General features: G+C 39.8%; 1 protein-coding gene across 9 annotated transcripts in view; it reads right to left on the reverse strand.

Annotated features, from left to right (window-relative positions):
- The window catches only part of SOX5 (SRY-box transcription factor 5), a 643266-nt gene that overhangs the window by 439916 nt on the left and 183694 nt on the right, over nt 1-19656 (reverse strand). For all 9 annotated transcript variants that reach the window (XM_048046777.2, XM_048046774.2, XM_048046778.2 and 6 more), the window contains one exon: nt 10924-10986. The gene's annotated coding sequence lies outside the window, so the exon portion shown is untranslated. The remainder of the gene's footprint in view (nt 1-10923; nt 10987-19656) is intronic.

The raw sequence follows: 19656 nt of genomic DNA on the forward strand, positions 1-19656 counted from the left end.
CTGGCATTATATACAGACATGACTCACTTTGCTGTCCATCCTTAAATACAAACACAGCTCTACTTGATCCATACGCCCTTTGCATTGTCAAATTTGTGGATGAACCGTGCAGTAGTGCAGAGATGGCTGAAGTCACACAGTTTTCCTGGCATCACGCACATCATCAGTGATATTGTAACCATCTCATTATGCATCCCTCATGGTGGTAGAACTTGACACATTTTACCACACATTGCAAAGGCACAGGATTCTTCAAGGCAAAAAGGAAATCATGAAATTGTGGAAAAACACTAAAAGGAAAAACAGAAGCTATTGAGACTAGGTTCCCCTTTTTACCTTCTTTATCAAGATAAATACGTTCCCCAACGACATAGAAAGACAGCATCTTGCTTTCATGCCTATATTGAGGAGAAAATATTTAACCTATATAATATTTATGAAGATACAACTAGCTGGAATTCCATTAAGGTATCATGAGGGTCTTAGCTTACTTCTAATGTCAACTACAAGGAGAAATGCTAGTAATGTCAAATAGAGCTCATCCTCTTACGCTTAGGTAATTTACCCTGTTCTGCCTCCTCAGAACATCTTTTTATTTGGTCAATGTAAATATACATCTTGCATACAAAATTGAGCACACAGATTGCTCACAAAAGTATTTACTCTGACAATTATCTACATGACACGATCAGGCAGGCAGTGTTATTTCTGACTTGTGAGTGGCTAACGTATTCAAAAGAACACTACTGTATAAAACGCCAGCTAAGATATTTTCCAGGGTACTGCTGATCGTGCCCAAATCCTCAACGCTTTCAGGGCTGAGAGATGTTGCAAGGATCACCAGGCAACTGCCCAAACCCTCCCAAATAGTGAGTTGCTTGACCATACATTAGGAATCCAAACTCTTAGGACAAAATAACTTTCCGGTGATGTTCTGCATTATCTAACTGTCTCAGGTTAATTCCCTGGGTAGATTCATATAAGTAAAGATGTGTTTCAGCAAGACAATTATTATTCTGTTCTGTTTTGGCTACAAAATAAATGGTTAAATCTCCTAGTTACTGGCTCATAAAACAATTTGTTGAAATAAATGAATTCAAATATACTAATAGGATACAGAGGTTCACCATTAATTGTTTAATCCATAGCTGCATAATACTGCAGTGAATTATTTTACCCCTTTTACCCCTGCTAGGAAATGACACAAGTACAATAATTAAAATAAATTTCAACACAACCATTTGGAAAATTGCCAACATTTTCAAGAACTTATAATTTTCTTTCCCCCCACCTCTCTTCCCCAAGATAAAATACAGTTTTGACATCTTGGTAAAAAACAGTTGCAAACTGTTACTTACAATTTAGGAAAAAATCACTGTTTTAATCATGACCTTTCATCTGTCCTTGATTTGGAGGGAAAGGGTGGGGGAAATTGGCCACTTACAGAAATAATCCTACTGGGCTTTCGTCTCACTGATTGACAGCCTCATGTGGCTAAACACATTCTCAATTATAAATAAAAACTACCCCGCTCAAAATGGCAGAATTTGTCCTCCATCAAGCAAGATGTGCTTGGAGCAAGTATAGCTTTTAAGTGGAGATTGTGAAAATGACCTTAGAAATACGTGATAAATATCAACTCCTTTGTATTGTCCATCTGCAGCCACATTTGACAAAAGGATACTTCTGATTAGTTTTTACGTGATGCCCAGAATAGCTGAATGCTGGGCATGTCATTATTACAAGAATGAAAAAACAAACAAACAAAAAACACCACAAAACATTAATAATAGCTAATACTAATAGTAGAGTAATAATGTGTACCAATTGGCTCTCTTCAATTTAACACTATATATGAATATGGGCTATTGAAGAAAAGTACAGCTACACTATTAGTTGCAGAGTCCTTACACGTTTTCAACATGTGACAGATCACTTCGTGTTTGTTGTTTAAGATGGTGCAAAACCAGCGTCCTGTTGCCATTTGTCTGAGCTCACTAGGAACCTCTTCAGGGAGCTAAATCAGCTGGAAATACCTCACTGTTTCCCAAAGTCAGGTTTCTGACAGCTTAACTTGCTGACCAGGCTGCTGGTGGGGCAGAAGAGCCCAATGCCAGGCAAAGGGAAACCATGAGAGTGTGTGGCCAGAGCAGAAGGGCAAGGAAGCAGGGCTGCCCCTTTCCTTCAGCAGCAGATGTGGGTAAATGCATCACCAAAAAGCACCCCAGAAGTGGACATCTGAGTGTCCTCCGGCTCTGCTAACAAAACCTTCTGCAGTCTTTCCCGTATGCCTTCATTTCTCCAGAGGCAAAATAGGTATATTGAACCACATTTACCTTTCTAGAGTGCTCCGAGATCAATGAACTAGATAGAGTGCCGATGAAACCTGTCCTAGACCTGGCTGATAGCTCCCTGCTGTAGGTATTTCTGGCGATGCCCTGAACATCATGCCACTCTGCCTAGGTGAATGCATCAAAGAGCACAGCCTCTGAGCTGCAGAGATGACCTGTGAATCAAGGAAAGGAGAAGACCAAAAACTATTTCAGACTCTTTATACCTTTTCCTGACCACTTATTTCCAAAAATTGAAACTCAAAACCAGAACAATTTGACTAAAAATGCTGTGTAATGATCACACAAGCCGTAGCCACATTGGAGGGGGAAAGGACTGACTCTTTCCCCTTCAGTGGACTCCTCAAACCACTTCTGCTTCTTTACTGGAACCGCACCCAAGCCACAGGAGAGGCAGGAACTTCTCATGTGCATGTATCATATGCACTGTCACAGGCACCTTCTACATCAAACGGGCTTCATAAATCAATTGCTGCCTTGCTAATAACATCCCTATAAATACTTGCTGTTTAGACAGCTAGTAGAAGGTATGAGTTTTACTGCCTTGAAATATGTTCACAAGTTTCACAAGCCTTCTGAAAAAAGGTAGGGGTTTCCCCTCTCCCTCCGGCACACCATTTCCTGAAAGCAGGAGAGAAACTGAGCTGAGTAACTTGGACCAGAACCGGCAGCAGCAGGTCGGGCTGGGCAGAAACGGCGCTTGTCTGTCTAGGTAGCATCAGTGCCAGAGCTCACGCTAAAATTAGAAAGCAGGCGACAGCACCTTGGCTCTTGTCACTTGCTGGAGACAAATCTTTAGCTCTCTCAGCAGCCAAGGGGTGGCATTTTGATTTCCGCCTGCCAGTCCCAAATATCTCAGCACTACCTTGGTATCAGCTGAGCTCTCTGGCAGCGGGAGCTCCCTCCCCACCTTGCAGCGCCCGCCAGCTCTGTCCCTTCACCGCAGTACCAGGAGGCGGCCTCGCTCCCAAGCAGCAGAAACAGAAAAAAACAAAGCAAGGGTCAGTGCTGCCAGAAGTGGGGGAAACTCTCAGAAGGCAGGACAACAAGGCTCAGCCGCCACAGATTAAAACTCCAGCTTGGCAAGGTCAACAAGTAAATTCAGCGTGGAAGCAGACACTTTAATAATTCACGTAGTTATATCAATATCACTTTTTAATCAAAAGATCTCAACCTCTTTCACATATATTATGAACGCTAAGCATCACAGTATTCCTGTGACAGAGCAATGAATTATTGTGTCCACTTTTATTAAAAGTATTTAAGGTGATCTATTACCCATGTAAGTTACAGATATATGCTACTGTCACGATCTTAAACACATTGATCCTCACAAATCTTCTGTGAAGTAGGGAAATGCTATTTTGTCCATTTTGGGTAATTGGAAACTCTGGCGCAGACAGACTACGGCCAGATGTAAGTGATCTAAAAATCCACCTAATCCCTGGGCCTCCACACTTGCTACTGGCCAGGCATTTCTAAAGACCAGAGATATTCAGTAGGAAAACACTCAGGGATTAGGCAGAATTTAGGTCTGAATTTGGGCTGAAAACTGCACTTAATGCATTCAGGTACCTTTCCTGCTGTAACTCCCTGTAGCCGGAACACACTGCAGGGCTTTCAGCTGGAAGCCAGGCCTGCATCCCACTATTAGAGGTGACAGCCCCACGCGGACTCAGCCATGCAGTCAGGGCTTTTTGTAAGCTCTCAAAGCCATCACCTTTCTTTCATCCGTAAGTGAAAGAGAAATAACAAACATCCATAACAGGAATTAAAAGAAATTAAAAATACTTTCTTTGAAGCAAGATGCCCATCTTCTCAGAAGCTGCTTCTTCAAGAGAACTTAAAAGTTGTTTTCCTCCCTTAGCTGCTTGTCTTCCTCGATGTGAACCATTTTGTGATCATTTGGGAGGTTTGCACTGTAGAATAATGCTGAGAGGAAGAAAATACGTTTTTCATTTAATTTTTGAACGTGAAAAATCCCAGAGGTAAAAATAATACCTCTGCTTTTTCTGAGCTACATATGGGTTGAAGCACTCAGTTTGGCTATGTCTGCTTGTACATTATGAAGTTCCCACACTGTTATGGTTATTATTGACAAACCTCTTCAAAGAATTGTGTTTCTGTCAACTGTGAAATGCAGCATGTTTACACAAAACAGAAAATAAGAAGATGCTCCTCACCCTACTGTCTTAAGCTGGGACAATAAATCAAGCTCACAGTTTATGAAACTATCATTAGATGGTTATATTACTATAAAAACACTGGAAAATAAAAGAGTGCTCACAGAAAATTATGCAAACCCTATGTTTATATATATAAACACTCAGGTCCCATTTACCCTTGTATTTGACATAAATGAAAATAAAACAGCATTTTAAGCTCCTGGAAATGACAATATCATGTTATCTAGATAAGTAACACAAAGTTATTATTGAAATTCTGATAGCATTTTCTTTACTGGTAAAGGAAAATTACCTGTAATGCATAGTTTAAATAATTACTTTTAAACAAAAGCTTCTTTTCTACATTGCTTATTTATCTTCTGAGACCAGCTCAGCAGGGCTATGTATTTTATTAAAATTGCCTTCGGACTGCTAATGGCAGGGTGTGTGTTAGCACTGGAGAAGTGATGGCCGTTTGACTCCTGTTCCTAATATTGGGAGTCAGTCCAGACACTTAAGAGCCAGAACTCTGCTGTGTGTTTGAATTTGTTAGCAACGCTTTGCTTGCTAATGATACTGGTGACAGCATTTCAGTGTGATGGGTCAGACTTGAACTGGGAGGCTCATAATCGTGCTTACAATAATAGCAACAACAAAACCAACAATCCTGAAATCCCTTTTACTGACATTTCACTTTATATCAAGCCTCCTGACTGGAAATTATTTTGTAAGCTCTTGCCGCATATTTCTCCTTTCTCTTTGTCTTTTGCTCAACCTCAAATAAACAGGCCTGTACCAGCACCTGATGTTCCCTGTGTCATATCAGGAAACAGTACGACAACTGTGAGCCTGTCTGTGGTGAGTTTGTGTGGCAGATAACCAACACAAACCATCCAGATCACTTTCTGGTAGATCTCGTTTCCCTCAGAGGAAGCCACAGACAAAGCACAGTTGGCTCCATGAAGTTGAACTCCTGGAAATTGGCATTCTCTGTCCAGAGGGGATGCAGCAACCAAACACCTGCACCAGCTGCTGCAGCAGAAATCCCTGGGTGCTGGTCCTTCCTGCTCTGTAGGAATAGGAGGGCTAAGCTTCATTTGCCCATTCCTCTCTGCAGCCATGAAACCCTTTACATGGAAAGCATGAATGCCTACATGGTCACGTGTTTACATTAAGCAAGTTAACTTGCATGATTAAATCATTCAGGTTTCTATGTGCTCACTTACTCACTTGGTCCAATTAATCTGCTTAACATCTTTTACTTCAAAGTGATTAAAACTCTAGAAATTAAAAAACTTTTTTCACATGAGCAAACACCTCAAATGCTACTCACAATTCAGAACCAAATTTAGCAAACAAGGTAGTCTCTTTCCTTCATTGAACAGATAATTTGCTGGAAGCAAAAAAAGAAAAAAAGAAAAAAAAAGAGAGAGACAAAGCTTCCTGGGGTTTTGCAAATGATCGCAATATTGGCCAAAATGGGAAGAAGGATTTGTCCACTGCATTGATCCTCTATTTTGGTGAAGCTCAACAGCTCCATAGAGCTGACATTTTTTGGAATTTTAACCAACTTTTAAATGATGCTTAAGGAAAGCTGTGAAAAATTGTCACTAGCTGATTTTCACAGGTTCTGAGGTGCCCACACAGCACGTCATCTTCAAAAGGAGACTTACTCACCACCTCTGAAAAACAGTCCAGATGTACACTGCTTCCAGGTAAGCTGGACTGACATCTCTAAGTAGAAAACATTACTAAACACATGCAGAAAGCAGAAAAGCCAGATAAAGCTTTTGACTCTTTTTTTCCCCTAAATAAAAATAATTTCCCCTTTCAGAAAAAAAAAAAAAAAGAACAAGAAGTTAACACCCACACAAAAGCCTCAAAGCCAAAGGAAGGCAAACCTTTTCAGAAATCCTGTCCCATCTGCTGAAAGGGCAAGCACATAGTGGCTGCTCTGTTGGGCCAGCTACACCAGAGCTGGTTAGATCCTGCAGGTGAGGGCTGGAAGCAGTGACAGGGCTTCCCGCAGGGAGGCATGAATGAAATACTTGAGCTTTTAACTACTTATTCACTTATTCCCATTATCTGGTTTTCAGAAAGAAAATCACACTCCTATTACAAAGCGTACCCATGTCCAGGACACAGATGTTAAAACACACACACACACACACACACATTTGTTTATAGCAGAAAGGCAGAGGAATAACTTATCTTTGTGTACAACTTAGGAATGCTTTTTTCATCCTTGGATTTCTTCCCCCTTTTTTTTTTTTTTAATTGTTTCTATAAAGCAAGCAAAATTGCTATCAGGAAAATGGCCACACTCTCACCTAACCTAGAGGGTATAAAGAATCCAGCTATGGACATATAAAATCAGCTCACCAGTAAGAAGAAATCAGAAACAATTGTATAAACCACTGTATTACAATTTCAGATCCCAAGCAGGCTGATCCAAGGCATCTCCATGTTTATTACATTCCTCTAAGACTCTAGTGCCACTATTTCATTCCCTACCTCATCTCACCTGCCCTAGCAGCACTGCTTTTAGACAGATGCCACATATGATAAGCCACCTAGCCTGATGCTTCTTAGCATCACATGATGCACATGATGAACATGATGATCACATGATGAACATGATTTTCATTCCTCATAGTATTTTAGTATTTAGATGAGGTCACCACCTGCCCTGCCTAATGTGATCCCCAAACCCATCAAGATTACTTTAAAAATCTGGTCTTGGTTGCATGAAAACTATTTTTTAACAAGAAAAAACAGTAACTTCAGCTTCACAGAATGGAACGTGAATGAACATTTCATGCATGTTTTCTGGTGCATTCAGCTTCTTTAGTTAAAATTTCGCAATTTTCTGTTTGGTCCCATATTCACAGATGTATTGGTGGAGGTTGTATGTGATTTTAACTTGTATCATCTAGGAATAGTCATGACTGTTGGGTGGAAAATTAAGGGACAAGAAAGAACATTCTCCTACAGACAGTGTGATAGTGCTATAAAATCATCCTAATTCCTCCCTAGGCAACACTAGGTTCTTGCAGTTGAAATTCACAAAGATGTAACAGCAATCACCCTCACATAAGGACACCAACAAAATATCACAATACAATTTGGACTTGCTTCTTTGACATAAATATGATACTCTCTAGACCTGGTGGGTCACACAGAGGTACCCTCTCACAAACAACTTTCACAAACAAGCCTCAGCCATGGACTTTTACAGAAACTAGCACAAAAAGAAAAAACAAAGCTGTCCATGGCAATAAAAGATTCAGATCTCAAAGCTGAGGATGAAACAGAAAACAAATGGCAAGCAGGAACGGGAGCTTCCTCCCTCTCATACCCACACTCAGAAATACATGCAAATATTGAGAGTTTGCAGGTTGCCAATTTAGCAGTCAGTTTCATTTTGAGATGTTTCTGGAGAGGAAGTAATACAGTAAGAGCAATTCCTCCCAACCCACTTCCCACTGTCGCCACATAGACTCAGATTCTCAGGTTGACCAAAACCATAGCTGCAAAAGAAAATGGGACCACAACGAGAATTTGTCTGAGCACACCTTTGTTATTTACCAAACTAGAAGCAAACTCTGAGGCAAGCATATAACCTCAGAGTAACTCCTTTTCACTGTTTCATCAAGCTACACACTCCAACCTAAATGACTGCCCAAATTGCAGACTACAGATTTAACATGCCTTACCATATCTGCATGGAGAAACTTTTTGCAACTTTTATATTCACGCTTTCTCAAAATCATAGACAGGGAAAAGTCATAAAAAATTATACTTTATTTAGGAAAAGGTTGAATAATTTGTTTTTAATGACTTTAAGACAATGTATCCAGAAAATACATCACCTCCTCTGCTCCCTTTCAATCTCCAACTGCTTTTCATTCTCATCAATAAGACAAGTTCAGGCACATGGTTCAAATTTTTTATAGATTAATTTTTCTTAGTCATATTTTTAATCTGACAAAGAAGGGATGTTGAGTTAAACTGCAGGGATAAACACAGGTATGTATGTCTATATGTACATTTGTACATATATGAACATGATGTATGACGGTTGTCTTCTCCAGCCTTTCTATGTCACTCGTTATCACTTCAACTGCACATTCTTTGTAGTGAGATCTGTGTCTGTATTTACTTGCACTTATCACTTGCACTTAATCGGTCCAAAACCGATTACAGTTTATATTAACATAATGTTTATATGCTAAGGAGCTACAATAAGAAGTCATTCACTACTCCTGTTGTGTGGATGAGCACATCTACGAAAATCAAAAGGGGCACATGTAAAGGCAATTTATACATATTTGAGTTGAATGTATCCTGATCAAAGGTAGTGGAAACAGAGGCTGAAGAACTATCTGAAGTATGCCATATTTTAAATACCAGTTCCTTGCAGACAACTAAACTGTTACAGAAAAAAGCGCAGAAACCTATCTTTAATACTAAACACGTGACCCAGCATTCACAGGGAGACAGGCTGATGCATTACACTGGTTTGCTCCAAGATGATGTAACTTTACAGCAAAAACCAGATGCCATTACACGGTTTTGAAAATTTCAAGAAACCACTTGCAAATTGAAAAAACAAACATCCAAACCCTGAAAATAAATTCTCCTAAACCAAACAACACATCCCTAATCATCTTCATGTACAGCTTGTTAGAGGCGTATTAATGACATACACAATGAAAAACAAATTCTCAGACCAAAAGTTTTGTAACTAAAAATCTATCTTTACAATGCTGTAGCTTAGCTTGTATTGATGAGTTTTCTTACAAGTGTTAGGGACCAAACTATTTCAGGTTAGAAAATGATTTATTGATATATTAATATACATAATGCACACATATAATATAAAATATATTTATATATTTAATGACATATTTACCGAAGTTCTTTTGACCTTTGACTTTAGGCCGAGCTTGCTCGATACACCTGTGAGCTCCCAGTCACAGGAGTTAGGTATTTCTCATGGTGTGTATTGCTAGAAACCCCCTCCAAAGAGCAGCACAGTGTCACAGTGCAACGTGCTATGCACACAAGTAACGGAGGCGCTTGTTGCCCGCAGAGCTGGTTATCTGTATGTCAGACAAAGCACAACAGGTGGCCCCAGCAGGGAACTCCAAATGGGACAATACTCGTTTTGGTGTTATTTACATCTTCTGGATGTTTGAATATTAAAAATAAATGTAGTCTCATAAATGCACTGCGGGGGGAGAGGGGAGTGCAAATCAAGAGTTCTTGCTAGCGTGTGTTATGAATAGAAGGCAGAGAAGCACAATTACACCAGTCATGCACTCCCTGTTTATTTAAGCTCTATCTTTTAAGACAGCCATAGGGCCAAAACCTCAAACTTCACTTAGGCAGATCTTATCTATCAATAGCTTTGCCTCAGTAAGAACCCAGGAAAGACCGCAGGACAATTTATATAATTGACTGGAGCAGTAGCTACACCTGTTATTAAGATTACTTGACACAAGTGATTAAACAACTACCTGCAGTTGTTTATACTCCGCCAATATTTTGCCATTTTGGCTGATTTATCTATGATGCATGACTGCCTCAGGCTGAATGTTTTGGAAACGGTACAACTTTTTCCAAGAACAAGGTTAAGGAATATGATGCTTAAAATTCTTCGAGCTCTTCCTCTGAAAAAGCTCCAGCACTTCAAGTTTCAGAGGGTTTGAAATCTGGCAGCCTGGCTGTGGCTTTTGTCCCTGAGAAAAGCCTTTTGTCCTCAGATCTGCCTCAAGTAAGCCCGGAGAGAACCGTGGTTCACAAAGACCTTTCCTAACCGTGAGCGCTTGGCTTTCCCAAGTTGTTGTGGTGCTTTCAATACAACTTTCTATATGAAAGTGATTATACTGTATTTCACCTCCACCCTATCTAAAAACCATGTAGAACGGGAAATGAGACTAAAGTAATCAAATGAGTCTTCAAATAAGCAAATTCAGTAAAGTTGCAGATATCACACAAGGAACTCACTTAAACGTTTCTTAAAAGACTTCAAACAATAGCCCAGTTTTCCACAGCACACAGTTGCCAACCTTGAACGAGACAACTCTGTCCAAGCAGCTCAAGTGCCCTGCCACCTATTACAGCATCTCATTACTTATTTCCCAGCCTTTCTCCCAGTCCTCCTCAGTCCACCCTCTCAAAGTGAGGAAGTTCTGCCCCCATCACAGGTAAAGAAACAGTGAAATGAAGTGCTTGCCTGCTCTGTAACCACACAGAGAGCCTGCCAAGGAACAGGAAACTCAGCTCAAGTCTTGCAGGTCCTGGGCCAGCCTTGTCTCCCAGAGCTGATCCAACCTGCTGCCAACTCACATCAGCACTTCCAGAAATGTCTCGCCCGGCAAGGAAGAAAATACACCTCTTACCTGCCAAGTCTCCCAGTTCAAATTCTCAGCTCCTCTTCTTTCTGTTTTCTTCTGCTGGCAACACTGAAGGCAGGGAGAAAAGAAAAGGAAAAAAATAAATCAAAGGAAGAGCCACAATTATCTCATTCAAAACCTTATTCCTATACACTACAGCGTTTTATCCTGAGCAAAAATCTCAAGGAATTAAGTGGGATTTCTCCATTCAATTTTCACAGAACCCAGGTCAGGCCCTTAGCAAAGCTCTCCCCAGATCACAAGGTGCCATATGCAAGAGCAAGACCTGCAGCACGTGGAGGAGAGGGGGATCTCTTTAAATGAGAACTAAACTGAGGGAGACAATGGGTATTAAAGATGGGGAGTAGAGTGCCAATACAGTGAGGTGCTTATTCAGAGAACTGTTGGAATACATGCCATTTTAATTAATCAGAAGTCACTACTGAGACGGACACAAGCTCACACAGGAACTCTCAGGGTCTACAGAGGGGGAAAACGGAGAGGGACAAGCAGAAAACTGAAGCACAGTCAACTAAAATCAATACAAAGAGTGACAGCAACTTCAGTGGACTTTGGATCATACCCAAAGCAGCAGCAGAAAAAAAAATGTAGCAGGAACAGGGAGAATAAATCAGCGATCTGATTAATAAAACCAAAAAATATTGTTAGTAGAGCATCTGAAGAATAGCTGGGGTTCAATTCTGCTCTTTGGGCTCGTAAGCCTCCACCAACATCAATGGAATAGTTTCAGATTTACATCAGTATAACTAAGCACAAAATCAAATCAAGGAGTACAGAACAACCGGGGAAAAACCACGCATTATTGAGCGTTCCAACACTGGGAGGCACTCAGATACTATAGTGCTGAAGGCCACGTTAGTAGATTGATTAAATGATCGATCCATCAGTAGGAGATTTATCCAATATGGGGAAGAAACAGAGCGTTCTAAGTCAAGACTACTAATCAGCTATTATTTCTATTTTCCGCACACTATAAACATAACAAAGGAGACACTTAGTAGAACTTGCAGTAGCAATAATTCCCAATCCCACTCTTGATATTAGTTCTAACTGATTTCTTCAATGTTTTAAAGATATTTTGTACAGAGATTTTGAAAAGAATTTTCCACAATTAAATCCCAGGAGTTTCCTGTTCTTGTTTGTATCATCTCTCCTTCTCTGTGTCTTGCAGACCGATACCAAGCGGTGCAGGAATTAAGCTCAGAGCCATTTATACTAAAAGTCATGTGCTATTTTTCTTGGACGAACAACCGAGACTTTCTTTACACTTCCGTGCTAGTCTCATCAGAAGTTTTGTATATGACAGTGTGAAAGTAGCAGATTCTTTTCAACAGTTTCATGCTCTCATAAACAAAGACTAATTTCTTTCAGACACCCACTTTCACTAACACATTGTCTTTCCTTATGTATAGAGCATATTGCCTCTGTTCTAAAAACATAAACGTTAATGAAAATTAAAGGTCTGACTTGAGCTCATCTTTCTTATGTTTTATTTACTTTTTATTTTCTTCTAAAGCCACTGCAATTACCACATTGTATCCAAGTCTTAACCACCAGGATTTCAGCTGACTTGAATATTACCTGTTTTTACAGCAAATAAAAAAAAATAGATTCCATCCAGTTTCCCTTCCATTTCCATGTTTACTCCACATCTTTAATGATGACTGCAACAAAGCAAGTCACATTTTGTAACATCTCTGCCACTCACATATGCATGTATTTTTTCACTTTTTAGTAGATGGCCTCCAGGCAAATAGAAGACAAGGCTACTACTAGTAACCTGAAGAATTCTATTTAATCTCAAACTGTAGAGATTTATGCTTAAAAAAGTGAAAGAAGAGGTTCTATTCCTGCTCCCACAGGTAGACTTTGATAATCACAAGTTCAGTCCCTATATTCAAACTAGGAATCAGACCATCTAAAGAAAAAAAAAAAAGGCAGGTTTAATTTTTTTTTTTGCTTTTATATGAGTCTATAAAAGATAAAATAATTCCACAAAGTCCTTTTAAGTGCAGTACTGATTTTCTTTCAGAGAAGATGATGTCTTTAGCTAGATTCTTTTCTAATAGGAGCTATGCAGACTTTTCAAAGACTTTAACCAGAGCATGGGGGAACGTTTCCTACAATCTGTTATGCTGTGGAGCACCAAACTGAAAGAATTTGTTTCATATACTTGCATTTATAACAGGGTTGTGTCGAACATCGCATGACACACAAAACACTAGCTCAGCATTCTCTTAGCTTGTGTATCACTAATGAGTGAAAAGACCTGGGTCCTATTGCAAGGTCTTGTGATCACAAGTGTAATTATTATTATATGTCAATCTATTCTTTAATATAGCTTATAAAAGAAACAACACTTTCACAGCATTTCCCTATGCGTGTTTTGATTCCCAGCGCTTGGTTGCAGAGGGGATCAGAACGATACAATCCAAAACACTGTGTTCACTTTGAGATCTGAGATCTGCAAATCCCTGTGGAAGAGGGCAGGAACTGCCAAAGGTTCTACCTAGATATTTACCTGAGCATATTTGTACTACTTTACCCAGAGATTAGGCTCTTAATCATATTCTAACAAGTTTACTGCAGATTACAAACTAGTCAATAGGCCACCAGTGGATCTACCTATCACCATTAATTAGGCTCAGTTTCTTGGGTGTAACAGCATCTGTACTGAAGAGTTATCATCCTCTGTATTGAGGAAATGGAGCAGAAAGCTTGTCACTAAGTCACCATTTCCCTTTCTTCCATCTCCCAAAAATAAACAAATTAAAGATGTTGTGAAAGGTTTACAGTAAGACCCATGCAAAACTTTCACCGCAAAAGTGTAAAAGTCCCTCATGCTTCATTACAACCCTGAAAAACAAGAGTCTATCGGTGAACAACTTTTTGCAAAATGAGTAAGAGTGCTAAAAGAAAAATATAAACTGAAAAAAAGCTCTGAGATGGAGAAAGAAGTATGATTTTAAGAAGAAATGAAGTGTTTTCATATGCTGTGGCCAAAAGCCAGGGAAAATTAATATTTTCAGAAACTGAAAACCATCTTGATGGACAAGAAAACTTGCAAACCACTTTAAAGAAGTAATTTACATATTCTATCTGACATCCCAAAACTTATTTTAAAAGTGATCTATCTTTATCTTTGGGTGCAAACAACTTGTCTTAACTGTTGAAAAAAAGTTGTAAATCGTGAAGATTTCAGAGTTCAGGAAATCTTTCAGGATTAGGCTAGAATTTATTACACATTAGAAAAGAAACAATATGAAGTGCAAACCACCTATATCAACCACCCACAGAGACAGCATCAAGCTTCCTGGCTGTATTTCCTTGGTCAGCAACACTGCTCTGAAAGTAGTCCCATCACTTCAGCAGTTCCCCTCGCAAACAGTTCTGGGATTCTCATTTGTGTGTTTCTCAGGTCCTGGGTTGTGAGCTCTCAAAGGCTAGAGTTATCTTCATGCAACTTGCCCATGAAGTGCCTCCTGCACTGGGTCTCCAATTCCCACCTGCAGTTTTTGGGGACTGTTATGACATCTGAGATGCTACAGTATAACACATTAATATCCCTCAAGCTTTTATCTTTCTCTTCAGCACTGACAATATGCATACAAGGAAAGAAAGTAGAAAGCTTGACACTTGAACCTACAAGGGACTGGAAGAGCAGCTCAAGAGGTATAAAGTGCTCTGCCCACCTCGGTGAGGTGTTAACATGGATAACTCAAGAATAACAATAACAGGAGTGGAGTATAAATTATTTCATAGGTTATGTACAAAAAGAGGTGAGCAATTTGTACAAAGCACTAGGGCTTTTCATTCTGGTGTTGTAGGCATGTGGCATTTGGAAGATAACCAGTTCATGCTAACAAGGAGCAACCCTCATAGAGCCTAACAGCACAAGAATCGCTTGAATAAGAGACGGATAAATTCAAGTGACTCAGAGTTCAAAAATAACACCTCACTTAACTTGCATGAGTAGAGATGATTTTTTAGGCAACCTCAGAAGGGTATTTACACCCCTTTCTCCCCTCCTCTGCTCTCGCTGCAATACTTCAACAGAACATTTCTTAAATCAGATATGGCAGAACCACTAATAATCCATTTGCACTCTGGGTGAGCTTGGCTAATGAATTCAAATGAGAGCGGAAGCAAGCCACAGACTGCCAGATTTTTAATATCCTCATATTTTCTAGTGATGGTATAATTGTAATTAATGTTTACTTTGTTGCGTATTTTATTGTTGAGTCTTTAAAGTCCTCTGGGATCCCTTTGGGATATACAGCACTATATAAATGTAAGTTGTTATTATCAAATAACAATCACCGGCCATTTAAATTATACAATAGCTACCTGATTATACTTAACCAAGTTAAAGCTCCAATAAAGAATGATTACATATAATCTAAATTAAAGATATTTTTCCCCAGTTCAAAGAACCCGAAGTTCTTTGCATTGAGTATGCAAGCACCCTGCAACACCTGGAGCTTGAACCTGCAATACTGAAATCAGTAGGACCTTTGCTGTTGCTTTCAATGGAAAGGTGCTAAGACACTTGACAAAGAGCTAAGTTATCTTGACAATTCTACCCTTCTGAAGCAGCAAGATTTTTTCACAAAAAGGAAGAGTACTCATCTTTACCTCTAGCGTCGATACTGGAGCATCTATAACAGGCATTTTAGCTCTACCACAGACTATGTATGCACTATATGGGTAAGAGATTAGGTCCACATTACGCAGAGATCTGAGCTCATACTAAACCAGTTAACATGGTGTTGGTGCCACCAATTGGGCACACCATGGACCCTGAACAAGGAAACTGACCCTTCTTTTCTGTGGTCAGAAGTAGTCCTGATCTTGTCCTCTTCTATGATACATCCACAGGGACACAGCCTTCGAAATATTTACCTCAACTCTTGAGCATGAGAGAATTTGTCCAACCATAAGAAATATTTTAGGGTGCGTCACACTCTGGAAGCACTGCTCTCAGGCATACTTCAGAACCCTGAAACCACACAACTAGGAATAGGGTACAGTGACATTTTAAACAGGAACTCTCGTAGATTATTTACTTGGCATTGGACTGTTAGAAATCACATCTTCAAGCTCTGAATCCACAGGGGAAAGATCTAGTTCAGCTGAAAGTCTAACATACAAAAAAACAACTCCAGGACTTAAGGTTAAGGAAAACCTTGCTTTTGCTCTCTCCTAATAAATAATGTGAGACTGCGGGGGTGGGGTAGGGGTGGAAATATGTCTTTTCTGGCTGACCTTTGCCAAGTCATTTCCCTTGCTTCAGGTTTCTCATCTGTAGAACAGGGGTAATGGCATTAACCTCGTTACTGATGAATAGCATTGTAGATGGGTCTACATTATATTACAATGATAATAGATCATTTGGTGGACCTTTTAGTATCAATAAAAAAAAATAATTCCAGAATCAATGACCTGTTAGCAAGTGAGGACTAACCCAACTTAAATTCAACTGCACAGGTTAAGAACACCGCCAAGCCTATGATCCCTCTGGTAAAGATGGACAGGCTGCCCTAGGGGATGGTAAAGGTTTAACGGGCTGAAACGTTTTTAGGGAAAAGCATCTCTGCACTGACTACAAAGAAAGGCTCAGATGGCAGTTTTCAAGATCTAGTGACCTCAGAAAGGTGTCTACTGTTAGCTAGGATGAACCCAGAGCCACAACATTGATTTTAATCAGTTCTGAATTCTTCTGAATCGTTCTTCGAAAAAATCTAGGGTTTCTTCTGAACCTCTCTCCTTCTCTTGACTCCTCACAAATATATATATTTAAATTGGGAACTTACAGTGGTTTGAATTTTAAGTGAAAATTATACTAAAACAATAACTTCATCAATTTTCCCCCACCAGAAGTATCAGGGGAAAATATTTTATTTCAAAATTGATATGTCAAAACAGAAACGTTTGATTTTACTTGAGAATAGTTCAGTTTCATTTTGAATGAAAATATGTGAAATGCAGAAAGACTGCGTATCTGTGAGAATTGGACTTTAATGGGGCTAAGATCACACTAGCTGAATATCCCTCTCTCTAGCAATACAAATAACAACAACGATGATGCGCCATAGACCTCTCACATATATTTAATGACTTCAGTGGAGCTCAGCCAACTCCCACCAGCTGAGAATCTGGGACAGAAGCCCCAGCTGAAATCAGGACTCCCTTGCAGGAACCTCTCTATACATGCAAAGCAGGAAACAGTCCTTTCAATAGAGTTTGTAATTTAAAAGGACAGCATAACAAATAGGTGAGAAGTGGAGACTATCATTAAAGTGAGAGTGAGCCACGAAGTGACAAAGAAATATGGCAACGCAAAGCAGTTATTTCTTGAGTTCTGTGCCCTTAATGAAAGCCTCATTTTCTTAAGACCATTTCTTGCAGTCAGGATGGAAGAAAAAAAATAAACAATAGTTTATGTACAGTAGCAACGGTGTAATATCAACACCTCACATATATTCACTATCTTTGATTTGAAATGTTAGCCAGTGACTTCTCCTGCTTCCTGGAGCATACTGTTGGTGCAGTTGTTGAACTGCAGAAAGTGGATGACCGTACCCGTGCATACGCAGACCTTTCCCCTGGAGTACAAGCCCTCCATCAGCAACGAGACTCCCTGAGCTACCAGAGAGCACTGCCTTTTGTTTGACACATATCTCTTTGCAATGTGTCAGGGGAAGAGCACCATGTGCTATCCATCAGTCAAGCCACAATACACCCTGACACACTAGTTAGTAGGAAGGAGTTAGAAGGCGAAGTCAGGGGTGATATCTTGAAGTGGGAAAAGGATCTGGGAGGTGTGGGGAGGAAAGGAGAGGAGGGCGGGGGTGGTACGAGATCCATATTGTTGTTTCTCTGGAAGGACACAGCGTGTCATAACGAATTACTGTTAATTTGCACCAGCAGTACAGTTAGATTGAGACCGGCAAGCGACGATGACAAACAGCACTTGCAAGACCACATAATGAGGGGGCAAGGCTGCTTCACTGGAGCCGCTTCACTCAATTAGTGGACAAGGCTTTTAATGCTGCTATGCACAACCAAAGCAATTTTGATTACTTAGAGCTAAGTTTCCATTTAGAATGAGTCAGAAGCTGAAACAGTTTTTTTTTTCTTTTAATATAATTTATCTACAAAGTATTTGAATGGTAATAAGCTATCTGAAAGCTAGACACGTTAGCCTCTGTGCCTAAGCAATGTTGAAATATACTTTAAAAAGTTAGTTCAAATAGTACCTATTATATCAAAATTATAGCAAGCAAGCAATACTATACCAAAAGTGGGGACCAAATTTCGCTCTTCTTTCCTATGATTTAACTTTGAAATTTTGGAAGGTGATTTTGGTAGAACTGCAAGAATTTCATGACAGTATACTATCACATAGGTGCTGAGACTTAGAGCAGCGTGCTTTGCTCATGTCATTCTAGGTTTCCAATTAGCGATTTGTTTGATTCTGTTAGCCATAGACCAAGACTGCATCATAGAATCACAGAATCATAGAATATCCCGAGCTGGAAGGGACCCACAAGGATCATCGAGTCCAACTCCTGGCACCACACAGGTCTACCCAAAAATTCAGACCATGTGACTAAGTGCACAGTCCAAACGCTTCTTAAACTCCAACAGGCTTGGTGCAGTGACTACGTCCCTGAGGAGCCTGTTCCAGTGCACAATAACCCTCTTGGTGAAGAACCTCTTCCTGATGTCCAGCCTGAACCTCCCCTGTTGCAGCTCGACACCATTCCCGTGGGTCCTATCACTGGTAATTAAGAAGAATAGATTGGTGCCTGCCCCTCCACTCCCCCCTCCTTGCTAGTGCATAAAATTTTCTTCCTTTATTTTTTTTAATGCAGATTTTGGACAGAAGTTTAGGAAGTGTGATTTGATCCTGAGAAACTCACAAATACCCACCAAAGTCTGTTGTGTTTGTTACATGATATTGGGTTGTTTCTGCTAGCTTAGGTTCAAGCATTAGCTTCATTACTAAAAGTAGAGTTGCACAAGTAGCTGTTGCTTAGGAATACCTTTGCTGGGCAAGAGAAGGTAATGCCAGCAGGTTGAAAGCAGATCCCATCTACAAGGTCTTACTGTTAAACTTTCCTTGCCCTTGCATCTTAGGGATGGATGTATTCACCACAACAGGGAGGAGCTGAATTTAAATGAAATGTGATCTGGAGCAAGGACTGTGCATGCACCATACTCTAAGCATCTGCCCTCAGCAGTGGTATATTAGGTTCTTCTTATCAGTCTTTCCAGTTGAAGCTCCCCATTAGCACTTGAGTATTCCCTGGCACAGGGAATGGACCCCAGTTACCAATTTTCACTGGGATCAGCTTGCTCAAACCTACAGAATTATTCTTTTTCTCCCTCAATGAATGTGTATGCATGAGTATATGTATGCATAGATTAAGAATGGAATGTGAGAAGAGGATGCATTATATTCAAGACCTTTCTTTGATTTGGGAAGAAAAAAGATAAGAATATCCGACCTCCTACATCCCTGTTAGCAGTCCTTACCACTGGGCTGTATAGTCACTGAGTCTTCTTGGAAATCCCAAGAAATCAAAATGCTTTGTTTCATGTATACTGAAATGAATCATTTTGATGTTCAGAAAATTTCACCTTTATTTTGGCTGAAATTACTTGTCAGATTTGACCCAAATTTCTGAAGAATTTCAGCTGCTTTAATTTGTT

The sequence above is a fragment of the Anser cygnoides genome, chromosome 1, assembly GCF_040182565.1.
Source record: "Anser cygnoides isolate HZ-2024a breed goose chromosome 1, Taihu_goose_T2T_genome, whole genome shotgun sequence".
NCBI classification, from domain to species: Eukaryota; Metazoa; Chordata; class Aves; order Anseriformes; family Anatidae; genus Anser; species Anser cygnoides.